At 46.6% G+C, this 4,676-nt stretch overlaps 1 pseudogene; it reads right to left on the minus strand.

Moving 5' to 3' along the window:
- Nucleotides 1–3,221: 3,221 nt before the first annotated feature.
- LOC112824010 (flotillin-2 pseudogene) lies at nt 3,222–4,417 on the minus strand (annotated as a pseudogene).
- Between the last annotated feature and the right edge of the window lie 259 nt (nt 4,418–4,676).

Here is a 4,676-nt window from a genome sequence, read left to right on the forward strand (position 1 = left end):
GAACTGAATTCTGCCAACTACCTGAATAAGTCTGAAAGCAGATTATTCTCCAGAACCTCTACATAAGAGCCCAGCCCAGCCAACACCCTGATTTCAGCTTTGACATTTAAGAAAACCCAGCTGAGCTGGACTTCTGATCTACAGAACTGTGAGATAATAAATGGTGTTGTTTTAAACCACAATATTTGTGGTAATTTGTTATGTAACTAACACACAGATCTATATTTTTATAAATTTTGAATAAAATTTTATAAATTTTGACATATGACAGAGATGACTTTGCAGATTATTTATGAAGGGGGTTCTATTTAATGAGTAATTTTAGGACAAATGGTCATACATATAGGAAAAAAAAGACTGGATCTCTACCTAAAATATGACAAGCAAAGAGAAACCTTTAAACATTTATGCGACATTTTAGAAGTACTTCATGAATCTGGGTTAAGGAATTCCTTACTCTAAGATCTAAAGTACAGGAAAAGGCTGAAAATTCAGGTACGTAAAAAATTAAAATTATATTTGTCAGAGGAAGGTCAACATTAAAAAATTAAAAAGCCAGGAAGGAAAAGACAAGCAGTCTGAAAAGCACATGCATATGGCGTCTCGAGAGTCACGAGAGAAGCATGTTTGAAGAAAGGAAGTTGCCATCTGTGTTCAATTCTACTGAGAGGCAGATTTAGAGGAACACAGTAGAGTGCGCGGTGGGTTTGATGACATAAAGAACACTGGTGAACAGAACAAGACCTATTCAACCGAGTAGGAGGAAACCCAGGGTAGTGCGTGCACTGCTGATTCCTCATCCTTCCAGAAAATGGCACACTTGCCTAAATGCCCAAAATGTCCTGGCACGTGCACAGCCATAGCTCTCCTCACATACCTAAACATGGTAGAAATACATTGCTACTTGGCTTTTATTCTATGACACAACAAGTATCATTATGGCCTGTTTCACACTTTACTTAGCTGATTGCACATGCTTCTGACAATCGTAGCATTTTTCTGAAATTTCTCCCTCTCTGGGAAGATGAGAAAGAGAGAAACCGTAACAGAATTGTGGCAATCTCTCTAGTCAAAATAGGTCTTTATTGTTTCTAGTCAGGCTGAGCTTTCTGGAGTGTCGAGGGACAGACATTTGAGGTGCATCTAGCTAATGCTAAAATCCTACATCTCATATGTGTGTATGCAGCGCGTGCATAAAAAAAAAAAAAAAAAACCCTGAAATGAATCTCCCCCACAACCCCTTCTTGCTCTCATTGTACTGTGTGAGGTTGACCTAACTGGTCTTTTTGAGCCCACTACTTCAATAAAAAGAAGTCAAGCTAGGAAGGTGGCGGGGGCAGGAGCAGAAGGCCCTACTCCTGTGCTCCCTAGGGAGGGCTTGTACCTCGACCCAGGGAATCTTGAAAATATTCCCCTTCCTCAAAATTATTCTCCTCCAGCAAAAATAGCTCCTAAACACAGAAGCTGTGGATATGCAAAAGGATTTCGAAATTTCACTAATGAAGATTATAATTAAAATATTTAAATGGGTTTTTAATTTTCTTTCTGGGCTCTGCTATTTCCTAGTCCTCTCCAGGAGCTGCTATTGTTCAATCCTGACAGAATTCACTGTTAAAAATTATAGCCTGCTGCCTTTCAGCATCTTCATTAAAATGCAATGCTGCCAGATATATCTGCATGCATATGAATGAAGCATCTATAGAATAATTAAGTCATGAATAACACATTGCTGAGCACGGCTTTTCCTGAATAGGGAAAGAATGTTATTTATGAACCCAGAGATTTTATATTATATGAAAAAATAATTGGCAATAATAAGTATTATTTGAGGACTCATTAATTTAAATTATGATTGCCCTGTTATAGACTCCATTTTTAATAAAATGGCCATTTACATTGGAAAATGGATGTGAATTTATGTGCTATTTTTCTTCATTTTGCTCACAAGGCCATCCGAAAGCTTTTTGGCAATGAGGTTTGCATAATTTCAGAATCTTCTTTTAGATCTGTTATAAACAAAAGGTCATTAGCATCACAGCAACTTTACAGGGCCTGGGTTCAAACTCATAGCAACCTATCAATGGAAAAACAGATACTCTTCTTAAGCAGTTCTTAGTCTTTTTCAAGGAATATTGTAGAAGCAAACACTGAGCTCCCCTGAATTCAGCCCTCCCCCCACACAGTGTGCTTGAGCCATGAAGCAGTTCTTCTAGGAAAGGTCTCAGCTTAGCAAGGACCATATTCTAGAGTTAATCGGTGCTATAGTTTCAGTTGTGTTTCATGTTTAGCTCTGCCCTCCTAGGACCTTTCGCCATGGTGCACTCTGTGTAAAGTCCCAGAGGCAGAGAAAGAATAAGAGACAAGGCAGAGGGAAAGGGGATGCAAGGCGTAAGGTGAAAAGAAAGAGATAACATCTCTTCCTTCTTGCCCTCCCTTGGGTCCCTTGGTTGTCTCTTTCTTGGTCATAGTTCTTTGTGATTCATCTCACATTTGACCTTTTTCCTTCTGTTCCAACAGCCAGCACATTCAGGATAGGGGCACTGAGCAAGGGGCAGAGTCAAACGCCAACGGAACAAACAACTTCTGACATCTAGTGAGTCGTCCCCCATACACACACACACACACACACACACACACACACACACACACACACACACACACACCCCTAGGGCAGCCAAAGATCTGCTTCAAATCTTGGGAACCCAATTGCTCCTTTCCATTTTCCCTTCCAGGGGCCTGTCTGCTCTCCTCTATTTGCACCTGGAGTACAGCAGCTTCCCCTCCAGCAGCCCTGCCTACCATCTCTCATTCCCCCATCCAGTGCCCCATCTTGCCTTTCTACCCTCCATATCCCATCCAACACAAGTACATGCCCCACACCATCTCTGACTATGTCATTTCACTGATAAAAATTCAGCAGTGACTTCCCATGGCACTGGAGATCAATTCCAAACCACTCAACATGGTCCAGATGCCCTGCAGGACCTGGCCCCAGAGAGCCTCCCTGCTGAGCCCCACATGGTCCCCTCCCTCCAGTCTACCTGAATTACTCACCACCCCTTGAGTTCATCGTGTTCCACACCCTCACACATACGGTTCCTCTAATTGACATCTCTTCCTGCTTAAATATTCGCTCAACGCCCTGCTGCCCTGCAAGCATTCCCTGATCATCTCCACTCCCACTGAGTTTGATGTCCTCTATGGCACCCCAGGTATCACTTTTATGCCTCTAGGAAAACACTTTCTTGCCACACAATCGTTGATTTGCAATTGTTAATTTGTTTGTCTGTTTTCCCCACTGGAGTACAGTCTCCTTGAAGGCAGAAAAGTGCTTTGTTCAAATTGGCCTTGAGCTTCATTCGCTCAGCGTCTGCCGTGCCCGTCGCCTGGATGACCGCTGCCTCCACCTCCCTGAGTCTGCGGGTCTTCTCAGCCTCTGCCTGTGCTAAGAGGACCTGTTTCACCTTTTCACCCTTGGTGATCTGCTGTGGGCGGTGGGCCTCGGTCTTGGCAGGGCGGCACACCGTGGCAGTGAGCTCCTTGTCGGTGCAAACGATCTCCTGCACCTTCACGGCGACCTGCTTCTTGCGCTGTACAACCTCGATCTCAATCTCTTCCTGCCGGACCTTCTGCTGCTCCCAGGCCCCCTGCAGCTCATAGGCCAGCTGGGTCTCGGCGGTCTTGATGTTGACCTCCTCATTAAAAGCTGACTTCTGCAGCTCGAAGGCTCGCTTGGAGTCGGCGATCTTGGTGTCTGCCATGAACTTCACATCCAGCATCTCCCTGCACTCTGCTTCCCGGACGCCTGCATCCCGCTCGGCCTCAGCCACCCCAGTGTCCGCATCTCTCCGTACCACCGCAGTCTGCGTCTTGCCCAAGGAGCTCAGATAGTCCGCTTTGTCATACACGTCCTTGATGGTGAAGCTGAGGATCTCGATGCCCACGCAGCGGACGTCAGGGACCGCTACCTCCCGCACCAGCTTGGCAAACTGGTCTCAGTCCTGATAAATCCGCTCCACAGTCGGGGTGCCGAGGATGAAGCGCAGGTGCCCCTACAGGGTCTGCAGGATGATGTTCTTGATGTCCTCCATGTTCTTGCCCAGAAACTGCTCACAGGCCACTGCCAGGAGCTCCTTCTCTGTCATGATCTTCACCTGTGCAACCCCTGTTACGAATAGCGGGACCCCCTCCGATGTCTCAATATTCTCACAGCGACACAGGATGGTCATGACTTCCAAAGATAGTCTCTGAGTGTCAGAGATACTCCACCAGGCCCAGGCCCAGCCGCCAAACTCGGACTGTTTATAAGTCAGAAACACAACGGCCCCCTGAAACCACCAGCGCCTCGTTGGGCCCCACTGTGTGACAACTGCCCATGGTGCCGGTGGGACGAAGGGCCCACTGGCACCGTCTGGACCTGGACAGCGCTGTGCGCCCAGCCTATCCCGGTACCCCCAGCAGCCGGCCGCCAGCCCGCGCCCCTCCGTGCTCGCAAGCCCGCCGGAAGTGGGAGGCTGGGCACATAGAATGCAACCAGTAATGGTAGCTACTAGTATTCTTGTTACCATTTTTATTATTATTAAAGCATAGTCAAGAGGGGCGCGTGGATGGCTCAGTCGTTAAGCATCTGCCTTCAGCTCAGGTCATGGTTCCAGGGTCCTGGGATCGAGCCCCCC

Source organism: Callorhinus ursinus, unplaced genomic scaffold, assembly GCF_003265705.2.
Source record: "Callorhinus ursinus isolate GAN/ISIS: 27379988/994484 unplaced genomic scaffold, GSC_fseal_2.0 scaffold9, whole genome shotgun sequence".
NCBI classification, from domain to species: Eukaryota; Metazoa; Chordata; class Mammalia; order Carnivora; family Otariidae; genus Callorhinus; species Callorhinus ursinus.